The following is a 12,725-nucleotide window of genomic DNA, read 5'->3' on the forward strand; positions in this document are numbered from 1 at the left end:
GCCTACCTACTACCTTTAGGTAGAAGTTCAAATGACAAAGAAAATGAGACCTGAATTTAAAGAATCATATCTATAGATTCTGAAAAGAAAAAAACAAAAAGTAGAGCAGTGCCTTCAGAGCGGCTATTTATGTGTGAACACAATAGGAGTTGGAATAGAAGTCTGCAGGTGCAGAAAATCTATGGATTTAGGGTGTTCCTGCAGCTTCCCCCCCTTTTTAAAGTCAATGTTTTAATTGATTTCTTATGAGAATCCATGGGATTTACGTTACACTTGTATTTTGCTGAATTCTACAGAATCTCAACTTTAAAGAAAAAAGAAGAAGTTTCTATTGCTTTGTAGGTTGGAAAGATGGTCTAAGCACTGTGATATGAAAAATACTGCATTTTTTTCAAAATGCTGGCAGATGAAAAGAAAAGTCTCTTCCTCTCATTAATGTGCTGGTAAATCAGTGGGGCAAATTCATTGCTTGTATAACTCTAATTGAATTAGAATAGAATTATACAAGAGATGAACTTGACCCCACTAACCCTTAGACCCTTATAGCGAGGCAGGACTCATCAGTGCAGCATCTCCTGCTGGTCATCCTGGGAAGTAGCTCTCCAGCCTCCAGAGCACCCTCTGGAGGCCAGCATCTCACCTGCCTCAGGCCCCCCGTGTCCCTCCCAGACCCCAGTACCCTTTTATCTTGGGTGCTGCCCCCCAGCAGTACATCCTCTCTCTGGGTCTCCCCACCCCTCTATCCCCACCTCACCTCAGTCTATGGCTACCATCTAGCCCCCCCCTCACTGGGGCAGACTGCAGTGTACAAGCCATTCATCATTGGCAAAGGGGGGTTTGGACCTGCTGCCTTTGCCTACCCTGGGCTGCACCTCTGCAACCCCAGTACCCTTCCCAGCTTTAACAAGGCCTGCAGGGTTTCCAGGCTAGAGCTCAGCTCAGCTCGCCTCGCCTCGCCTCGCCCAGCCCAGCGTACCTTACTCAGCTCCCACACAGCCAGGCCTGTCTCTCTCTACCGCTAGAGACAGACTACCTGAGCACCTGGCTCACAGCCTTTTATAGGGCCAGCTGTGGCCTGACTGGGGTGTGGCCCCATCTGAAGCTACCTTCCCCATCAGCCTACCCTTTGGCTCACTGCCCCAGCCCTCTCCCAGGGCTGGCTGTAACCCTTTCAGGCCCGGAGCAGGTGACCACCCTGCTACAACCCCTTATGACTAATTGTGGCTACTAACAAGCCAACACCATTAACCATTTCACTGCTGATTGATTTTTTTCAGACCAGAAACACTCAGGGCCTGATTCACCAGTCTGTTCCAGCTGCATTGCACACCTGCAGTGACACAAAGCAGCCATAAACCCAGGTTAACCATGCGAAACCAGCTTTTTGGCTGCTTTACATGACAGGAGGGGTGCAAAGCAGACAGTGAACCAAGAAATCTGGCCCACAATATTTTTTAAAAGGGTACAATGACAGTGAAGGAATCCCTCATCTGTACCCTTCCACCACCACTAATTTTATCACTTGTAGGGAAAGAGCTAGAAATTGTTTCTTAGATCAAACAGAAAGGGCATTTGGAGACCCATATGTTATATTCAAATACAGCAAATGGTATTTATTTTTCAATAATGGAACAAGGAAACCCTTGCAGATAATGACATATATATTCCCCCCTTTCTCCTCGCTGGGTAGGGTGGGAGGGAGCAAACCTGTGCTTTAAAGCCTCAGTAGCATCATACAGAAGGGAGGTTCCCTACTGGACACAGCCACCATTCCTTCCTCTTCAAGACACCCATGCAACCCATGGGCTGTTTGGAAAAGGTAGCAAGGCAAGGGGCATGAGAGAAGCTTGAAGTGGCACGTTCCTCCCTGCCCCTGTAACAGTCAGCAGAAAAAGTTATGGAGAGTTACTGTTATCTGAAAAAAGAAAAGGAGGACACATCCGATGAAGTGAGCTGTAGCTCACAAAAGCTTATGCTCAAATAAATTTGTTAGTCTCTAAGGTGCCACAAGTCCTCCTTTTCTTTTTGCGGATACAGACTAACATGGCTGCTGCTCTGACACCTGTTATCTGAGACAGTGCTAACGCCCTCTGCAGACCAGCTCCTTCTCTTCTGCAAAGTTACAGGATACAACAAGAGAGGAGGGAGAATGGCAGAATGGCTATGGGTCCTGCTGTGGGGCTGGAGAGGGAGTCCCTGGGCCTGATCTAAAGCCTAATGAAGTCAATGGAAAAACTCACTGACTTCAATGGGGTTTGGATTAGGCCTCCTGGGTAGAGCTGGGTGAAAATTTTTTGGATGAATAGTTTATTCCCTGAAAAATGCAGCTTCAGATCAACCATAATTATTTGTGAATTTGGCAAACAGTTCCAGTCAAAAAAAGTCTGACAAAGTCTAAATATTTTATTTTGACAGTTTCATTTAGAAACATTTTCGATTTGGTTTTGAAACGTTGTGTTCTGAAATTTAGCTAGCTTTATTTAAAATAAGTTAAACACCCAAAAAATTCAACTACTCCCCCCACCACCATCCCACAATCATTCTGGGTTAAACCAAGTGCTTTGTTCTACCCACAACAATTTTTTTTTTTGAATTGTATTTAGGCCACAGAACCAAAAAATCAGTTATTTGCTCTAATCTTTGCTGCTGTGTGGAGATGACCAGTATTTGTGGTGTTGGAGTCCAGCATTCCTTCATATTTCTACTATTGCCTTTTTTGGCCTTTCTCCTTACCCATTTCACACCCTCACTTCTCTCCTGGATAAGGGATGACTGCTGTGACGGGGCAAGGCCAGAGGGCTATAGAAAAGTAGTCTTATTGGGATCCAGGAAGTGGGCAGGCAAAGCCCGCCCACTGCTAAAGGATCCCACCCCAGCCTAAGGGGGGGTCCACAAGACCTGGAAAACCAAATAATTACAGGGGACAACTAATGAACAACAGGGACAGGAGTGCGGTCAAGGGGTCAAACAAAGGGAACCTGACGGGGACACCGAGCAGAGAACCCCGGACAGCGCTCACTGCTCCTCGAAGGCATCAAGGGAGTCAGTGGACGCCATCCAGAGGAACTCTGCCTGGAGGCGTGAACGGACAGAGGATCGGAAATAGGCCCCACAGTCACAGGAGACTCCATCGGCCAACCTCCTCACCCAGATTTGATAGACGGCCACTTTAGCCAGGGCCAGGAGGAGGTTGACCAGGAGGTCCCGCGACTTAGTGGGGCCACGGACAGGGAGTATAGAAAAGTAGTGAGAGATAGATATATTAGCTCCAGGCTAAACAAATCCCTGGTACCAGGATAAGTGAAACGGCAACTGCTCCAGGTCAATTAAGACACCTGGGGCCAATTAAGAACTTTCCAGAAGGCAGGGAGAATGCTAGGTTGATTGGGACACATGAAGCCAATCAGGGGCTGGCTGAAACTAGTTAAAAACCTCCCAGTCAGTCAGGTGGGTGTGGATGTCAGGAGCTGTGGGAGGAAGTTGTGCTGTTGGAGAGACTGAGTAGAACACACCATATCAGGCACAAGAAAGGAGGCCCTGAGGTAAGGGTGAAGTGGAGCTTGAGGAAGTGAGGGCTGCTGTGGGGGACGTAGCCCAGGGAATTGTACATGTCATGTTTCTAAAAGGTCAGCTACCATAGCTGATACTATTAGGGTCCCTGGGCTGGAGCCTGGAGCAGAGGGTGGGCCTGGGCTCCTCTGCCCCTCATCCCTTTGCCCCCTGATTAATCACTGAGACTGGGAGACAACAGAGACTGTGCAAGGAAGGATTATGTCTCCTCACCTCCCTTGCTGGCTTATGATGAAAATGGCTCAGTAGACTGTGACCCTTGTCTCTAGAGAGAGAAGGGTTACGTGGAGGGTCACAGTGAGCCTCTGAGGCTAGTGAAATCCACCAGGAAACGTGGGACCCACGGAGGCAAGGACAGAGCTTTGTCACAACTGGTGTCAGGAGTGGGACTTTGTTCACAGAGTGGTGGAAGAAAGAGGTTTAAAAAAAAAAGTGCACTGGGGTTTTGGATTTTTTGTTTGTTTGTTTGTGTTTGTTTGCTTTGTACCACAATGGAGGAGGTGGTAAGAGCTCTGGTACAAGCCAGGGCAGCCCAGCAGGAGGCCACCCATGTTCAGGCAATGGCACAACAGGAGTTTATGCAGCTACAGCAGGAAACCAATCAATTATTGATGAGCCAGGCAACCCAAGATCGTGCCCTCTTGAGAGAGGTGGTGGACCAGCTGAAGATCCTCACCACCCAGGCCTGGGGGTCCGATGGGACGCGAACCCTGAAGGCCACTGGTTGCCTGACAAAGATGACGTCAGGAGATGACGTAGAGGCATATCTCCTCTCATTCAGAAGGACTGCTCAGTGTGAGGCATGGCTCCAGGAGCAGTGGGCCTGCATTCTCGCCCATTTTTTGTGTGAGGAGGCCCAGAAGGCCTACTTTGACTTGCCTGCCACGGATACCACTGACTATACCCATCTGAAGGCAGAGATCCTAGCACAATCAGGGGTAACGGCAGCGGTAAGGGCCAGAGGTTCCATGAGTGGAAATACCAGGAGAACAAACCCCCGAGGTCCCAGCTATTCGACCTCATACACCTTGCGCAGAAGTGGTTACAGCCCGAGGTGTGCAGGCAGGAGGACATTTTGGAGACCCTGGTCATAGACCATTACATGCGGGGACTGCCTCCAGATCTCCGCAAATGGGTAGGCCAGAACGATCTGTCCACGTATGATGAGATGATCACGCTGGTAGAAAGACAGACAGCCAAGGAACTGACCCGACTACCCAAGGAAAGCCCCTTTTGAAGCAAGCACCCGACCCCAACCCTGGAAGGTTGGGCAGCCAAACCCCCAGGGAGTCCTAGGTAGAAGAAGGGGGGGAGCTGAAAACCAGTTGGGACCCCAGAAGGAAGGGATTGGCCTGAGTGGGGTAACCCCGGGACTAAACCTCCGGGATAGGGGAGTGATTAAAAGCAATTATAGATGTTATGCATATGGGGAGTGGGGACACATAGCAGCACAGTGTCCCAGCACCGAGGAGACTATGCAATGTAACTTGGGGGATTGGGAGGTCCCATGCTCCCTTATCCACCTCGCGGGGGTCGCATTAGCCCCACATAATTACACCAGGCCAGTGAGGATAAATGGAGCAGAGACTACAGCGCTTGTGGACTCTGGGAGTGCTATCACCCTCATATCGGGTAAGCTGGTAAAAGTAGTCAGCTGTTACAAGCCAAACACATAGCAGTGACGTGTGTGCATGGGGCCGTGAGCCATTACCCCATCATCCCAGTGGAGATGGAGGCTCAGGGAAACCCCATTGAGGTGACCGTGGGCATAGTTCCTAAACTCCCATATCCTGTAGTCACTGGGAGGGACTATCCAGGGTTTGATAATTTACTCCCCCTGGAGAGGCTGGAGAGAGGTGGGGACCCTGAGGACAGCAACTCATCACCAGGGGAATGTCAATCCCTGATGTTTGCTGAGATTTCTCAGGATCTGTTCTCAGCTCCCTGAAAGACCTGGAAGACAAAAAAAGAGAGGAAGGCCGCGAAGGCCTTGAGAACACTGATCCTGACCCAGGGCCAGAAGACCTCCCTAGTAGGCAGATGGAGGTGAGCAGCCAACAGAGAAACTTCCACCACAGAAGGTGAGCCAGAGGCCGCCCGCAGCCATGACGGCGGCGAGCCGTTGGAAGAAGCAGAAGCTGGCACCTGGGAGCTTGGGCAGGTTAGTCCTGGGAGAGAGAGTTTTGGGTGGGACCAGGCAGAGGACCCCAGATATGATAACGCCAGGAAAGAGGTGGCCGAGATCGATGGGATACCCGTGAATGGGAAAGTCCGGGTTCCCGGACTTTACTTTATAGTGAAGAAAGATCTCCTGTACCGCATGGTGCAAATGCAGCAGCAAGAGATACAACAACTTCTGGTGCCACGAAAACATCAAAAAGCCATACTGAGTCTCGCCCACAGTCACCTGTTTGGAGGACACCTAGGGGTAGAGAAAACCCAGGCACGGATCCTGCGGAGGTTCTTCTAGCCAGGAGTACATGAAGATGTCCGGCGATACTGCACCTCTTGTCTGGAGTGTCAGTTACATAGCCCTCCCCCACACTTGCGGGCTCCTTTGATACCTCTTCCAATAATATAGGTTCCTTTTGAACGGATAGCCATGGATCTGGTAGGGCCCCTAGAGAAGACAGCTCAGGGCCACCAACATGTGCTTGTTGTACTGGACTATGCAACCCGGTACCTGGAAGCTGTTCCCCTATGCAACACAGCTTCCAAGACAATAGCTAAAGAGCTAGTACAGATCTTTGCCTGGGTTGGGCTACCCAAGGAAATATTGACTGATCAAGGGACACCTTTCGTGTCCAAGTTGATGAAAGATCTCTGTTCACTGCTCCATGTACAAGCCCTACGGACCTCTGTATAGCACACGCAAACAGATGGCCTTGTGGAAACGTTCAATAGGACCCTCAAGGCCATGACCAGGAAAGTGGTGAGCCAGGATGGGAAAGATTGGGATACCCTATTGCCTTACCTCATGTTTGCCATCCGAGAGGTTCCACAAGCCTCCACAGGTTTCTCTCCATTCGAACTACTATATGAGCGCCACCCTCAGGGTATATTGGATATAGCCGGAGAAGCCTGGGAAGAGGAGCCAAATCCCAGAAGGAACATAGTTGAGCATGTACTGCAGATGAGAGATCTGATAGCCCAAGTTACGCCCGTTGTACGGGAACACTTGGAGAGAGCACAGGAGACCCAACGAACCCATTATAACCACCAAGCGAAGCTTCGACGGTTCCAACCAGGGGATCGGATGATGGTACTGGTGCTCACAGCAGAAAGTAAACTGTTGGCCCAGTGGCAGGGACCCTATGAAGTAATCGAAGCCGTGGGAGTGGTGAACTATAAGGTGCGGCAGCCAGGCTGCCAGAAATAGGAGCAAATTTACCACATCAATCTTCTAAAATCTTGGCACGATCGAGAGGCATGCTTGGTCATGCAGGAGACCCTTCCCCAGGAGGATAACTTACACGAGCAAGTGAGGATATTATCCGACTTGACGCCGATCCAAAAGATTGAGGCAGCCGACATGATTAATTGCAACTGAGATGTGTTCTCTACAAAACCAGGGCGGACGACTGAGATCTATCACCATATCCACATGATTCCCGGAGCCAAGGTAACATTGAGACCCTACTGAATCCCAGCAGCCAAAAGAGAAGAAATCAAGGTCGAAGTAAAGAAAATGTTAGAATTAGGGGTTATTGAAGAATCTTAGTCAGTGGTCCAGTCCAATTGTTCTAGTGCCTAAACCTGATGGTTGTGTAATGACTTTCGCCAACTGAATGAAATATCCCAGTTTGATACATACCCCATACCACACATCGACGAACTGGTTGACCGACTGGGTCGTGCCCGATTCTTGACTACACTGGATCTGACAAAAGGGTACTGGCAGATTCCTCTGATCAAAGAAGCTAAAGAAAAGACAGCATTCTCCACCCCGGATGGGCTATTCCAGTACACCGTCCTCCCTTTTGGGCTACATGGGGCCCCAGCCACATTCCAGTGCCTCATGGATAAACTGCTGTGCCCCCATACTAGTTATGCAGCTGCATACCTAGATGTCATCCATATGCCAGACTGGGGAACCCACTTGGAGAAAGTTGAGGCAGTACTGCACACCTTAAGGCAGGCTGGCCTCACTGCTAATCCCGCTAAATGCGCCATAGGGCTAGCAGAGGCTAGGTACCTGGGATACATTGTGGGAAGGGGCATAGTGAAGCCCCAAACGAATAAGCTAGAGACAATTCAAAACTGGCCCCGGCCGACCCAAAAGAAGCAGGTCCGTGCATTCCTAGGCGTGGTAGGCTACTACTGACGTCTTATTCCCCACTTCGCCACTAGGGCAAGTCCCCTAACAGACCTGGTGAAGGCCCAAGGTCCAGACATGGTAAAGTGGACCGACGCAGCAGAGGGGGCATTCACAGACATTCGGACAGCCCTCTGTAATGACCCCATACTCATAGCCCCGGACTTTAACAGGGAATTTATTTTACAAACAGACGCTTCCGAGGTGGGGCTGGGGGCAGTTCTGTTGCAAATGGTGGGAGAGGAGGAACACCTGATCCTCTACCTAAGCAGAAAAGCTTCTCCCAAGAGAATAGAAATATGCAATAGTCGAGAGAGAACGCCTTGCTGTCAAATGGGCTATGGAGACACTGCGTTATTACCTCTTAGGCGGGCGATTTACTCTTGTGACAGACCATGCACCCCTCCAGTGGATGCAGCGGAATGAGGAAAAGAATGCAGGGGTCACCAGGTGGTTCTTATCCCTCCAACCATTTCAGTTCCGCATATGGCACAGGGCTGGATGCCACCATGGCAACACTGATGGTCTGTCATGAGCATACTGCCTTGCGTCCCAAGTTGCCCAACTCTATGGTGTTGAGCAGAGGGTGGGGGGGATATGTGACAGGGCAAGGCCAGCTGGCTATAGAAAAGTAGTGGGAGATATATTAGCTCCAGGCTAAACAAATCCCTGGTACCAGGATAAGTGAAATGGCAGCTGCTCCAGGTCAGTTAAGACACCTGGGACCAATTAAGAACTTTCCAGAAAGCAGAGAGACTGCTAGGTTGATTGGGACACATGAAGCCAATCAGGGGCTGGCTGAAACTAGTTAAAAGCCTCCCAGTTAGTCAAGTGGGTGTGGATGTCAGGAGCTGTGGGAGGAAGTTGTCTTTAGAGCAGGGTTTGAATAGTATGCAATAAATAAGGCCTAACACCACACATTGAACAAAGAAGAGAAAACATAATAAGTAGTTGCTCACTAAATGAGCACCATCAATTGGAAACACTGACTGAGGCACAGGGGCCCTGTAGACATGTGATCTTCTAATTAAAGACTGTATCCTAATGCATACACCCAAGGGGGCTGAACTAAGGTACCACAGGCCTCCTTCATTCTGGTCTTTCCTAACTTCAAAGTGCTTGACATTGCAGCCTTAATACTGTTCTCTTAGGTGTGGGTGGGTGGTTTGTTTTTGTGGTGGCACTTAGAAGTTCCAAACAACAGTGAGGCCCCATTATGCTAGGTTCTGTGTAAACACATTAAGAGACTCAAAGGGATTAAACTGTAGCCCCTCCCCTGAGGTGTGGCTCTCATGGGAAGGGCTACAGCTTGTAAACCCTTTGAGTCTGAGACTGTCTCTTCCTATGTGTTTACAGTTTGCTACTGGGAGCAGCTTCCCTCCTCTCCTCACATGGGCTGGGCCCTCTTTCTCCATCACCACCCAAGGTGATGCCTCATTGTGCCCAGGTCAGAAGGGCTGATGTTCCTTGGGGAAATGAATAATGCTAGAGTGCTGGCAATGAGTCTAAAACCCACTACACAAGAAACAAAGTACATCCACACAAACCGCAGCAAAGAAATGGCCCACCTAAAACAACACTAGAACGGCAAGGGGCTTTATTGGGATCTGGTAAATATAATCTGGCAAAGGACAGGGTTAGGGTCAACTAATAAGTACTAACACATCAACCAGTTCCCTATCTCCCAGCACTAACAGCTTTTCCCAACCCACAGCTCTCTCCCTGCTACCTTCCCAGGCCAATGGTATGCTGAGGATGAGTCTGGAGACAAGTGCTGTGAATGGAGGCCAGCTTAAACAAAACAAGTCCTCCAACAGTGTCTTCACCCCTGGGTGGGGCAGGTCCTTTCCTAGCTCTCTGTCTGGTATCCTGTGGAGGCCTTGGCTGGCTCATGGATCTCTGCAGCTCTGAATGCTGCTCTCTGCAGGGCTGGAACTGTCTGGCCCATGCACTAGCTCCCACAGCAGTTCAAAGACTGTTTGCAGGGAGAGGGAGTTAATCAGAGACCACCTAGGCAGTTTTGCTTCTCTCTCGGCTCCAAACAGCAGTCTCACTTGGTACTGCTGCCAAATTGGGTTAAGCCAAAACAAAAAGTTGGCAAATATATAAAACTTAAGTTGATAGAAAAATCAGATTCTTTTTTAAACAGTTAAATCTAAAATTTTAAAACATTTAACAGTATCTTGAGTATCTTTTGTGACTTAAAGGGGCTAAGAAGGCAGAAAGAAAGAGACACATGTGGAGAGAAACCGGTCCATGCAGAGCAGTGAGTGGACACTACAGGCAGACATAGGGATAAGGGGTGAGAAGGAGGGATGGACAAACACACAGTCACTCTGCAAAGTCAAAGTAAGTCTCAATACACGATCCATCTCACCCCACAAGGTAAGACAAGTGATGAAGAGCCACATGCAGTGTCTCCCCTCTTTCTGGAGGGACAGCGTGAGTGATTTGTAGCCATACCCCAGTAACACACTTGTGCTCTCACACTCAAGTAACAGGCTAGTTTGCACCAAATCATCCTCCACCGAATCTCTTGCAATTCAAATTCTGTGCAAGACTTTTTCAAAACCAGTGATCAGAAAGCAAGCAAAAGTAAGTGCGTGCGTGTGCCAGGGCCTCTACAAAGGGCTGGGTATGATCAATGCCTGAAGAGAACTCAGGCGGGCTGGGAGATGAAGGGAGGTAGGGGGCAGATGCCTGTGAAAGGTGGAGAAGCAAGGGGCTACATGTGCTACGTGTCTAGGAAGATGCAGGGGGCACAAGGGTAATGGGTGCCTGTTGGAGGTAGGGTGTGTATGCTGGATGCCTGAAAGAGGTGGGGAGGTAGAGGTACCCCCAGTTCACAGTTATCCCCTCCTCATTGTACATCCCTTTCGTGAGCAGGTACCAGATGCCTGACCGCAGGGGCACAATCAGAAGTTTCCTAAGGAGGGTGTGTGTGTATGGGATTCTCCCCCTTCACATTTTTAGGACTTCTCCCTCCCTCTCCTTCCCGCAGAGAAACCAGGACCAGCCAGAACCTTTCCTCCCTCCCCCTTACCCCATACAGACCCTGACTGGAAGAAACCACCCTCCTCCCTTTCCTGAAGAGACTGGACCAGCTGGGACTTTCTTTTCCAGCCTCTCCTTCCTCTATGGCCAAGGAAGCACTGGCCTTGCACCCCTGCCTTGCAGGTCTCAACATGCCTGGCCTACACCAGCCTGCCTGCAGCCCGAGTCTCCCTAGGAGCTGCAGCAGCCCCTACGTGGGGGCCAATCACAAATCTGTAGAATTGTGGGAGGTGATAGATAAGGGGCAGCTGGACTGACCTGTCCAACACTGGATCACTACTGAAAAGAAACAGAACACTAGCTCCAAAACTTAGCCTGTCCCCTCCCACGGAGGGGCTGAGCAGCCCTGGCTCATCATTGGCCCATCAAACTGCTTGTGCATATCACAGAAGCCTCCCTACAGCCTTACTGGAAGTTTAGTCCATTCTAATTTCATTCGTACTGGGAAATGGTGTGGTGGCAGAGGGCTCTGGTTGCCATTATTGTTGTAGTTGTATTATTGTACGGAGTACGACCCCCGAGAGACTCAGGCCAGAGTTCTAGGAGCTGGCAAATTTCAAGTGAGGCTTACAAATCTAACTAGACGAAGGGTGGAAGCAGTCACCAAGAGGTGAAGTGTCTTGTTCAAGGTCATGCAGCATGACTGACAGAGCTGGGAGTAAAACCAATCAGCTTCCAGATATTAGCATATTTCCTCTTCTAGATCCTCCCCTTTTATTAACATAATGTCACATGTGTTTGCCTGTAATTAGCATGCTGTCACTCTAGAAGTGATCCTCCCCTGATGCCATCTTGGATTCTAGGACTTTGCTGAGTCATTCCCCATTACTACATTATCCCTATATCCACCATCTTGGTCAGCCATGTTGGATTTTCTAAATTTAAACTAACAATAATTTCTACTTAATTAGAGCCTTAATCTTAAAACTAATGACTATTCATGCAAACTAAAGGGTGCTGATACTGTCACGACTCTTTTTATGACCAATTAAAAGAAATGTAATTTCATGATATTTAAACCCCTTCCGAGGTTTTCTGCAAGCTTCTTATCAGAGTGCTGCAAGGTTTTTCAAACAGCTGAAAGCAAAAATCTCTCATTACAACATATCTATTGATTAATCATAAACCTCTTAAAAGGTTGAGCAGAGTTCTCTGAAATAAATTCAGCAGTTTCAGAGAAGGCCAGTTTCAGTTCTAGCATAATTTCAGTCCATACACAAATTCTTTCTAGACTGGCCATTTCGTGTTATACATACGCTTGGATTTCCATTTTTGCAAAATCTGCCTCCTTGCCCTAAATAAATAAATAAATAACTAAAAGCAACTTCTCTCCTTCTCAAGTCCATTTCCTGGATTATGATTTTGGACCAGATTGTGATATTAAATTAGAGTCTGGAGTAGGGGGCAGTGAGGAGTAATAATTCCCCGGTGGAAGCACTGTGAGGCATTGAGCCATCTGACCTCAGTAGGGCATTAGAATTCAGAACTGAATCCCCAATCAAAGCAAACCACTTTACATTTATAAAGAATATGAAAAGAAGAGAACATGAGCTAAAGTTTAATTTGGGACCAAATGAAAAGTTTAGATATAAGATTTTCAAGGAAAAAACAGAATTCCAATAGAAACATTTGCTGAATGGATACGGAAAAAAAAAAAAGATTTGACAGAGGAAGCACAAGGATTGCGCTATGATAGCCTTTGAGGCCTTTCCCCTCGGATTTCTTGTTTTATAACATTTTTCTAAAACACAACACCCACAACTGTTTTTCCTCATCTATCAAAGCA

The sequence above is a fragment of the Chelonia mydas genome, chromosome 1 (assembly GCF_015237465.2).
Source record: "Chelonia mydas isolate rCheMyd1 chromosome 1, rCheMyd1.pri.v2, whole genome shotgun sequence".
Taxonomy (NCBI): domain Eukaryota; kingdom Metazoa; phylum Chordata; order Testudines; family Cheloniidae; genus Chelonia; species Chelonia mydas.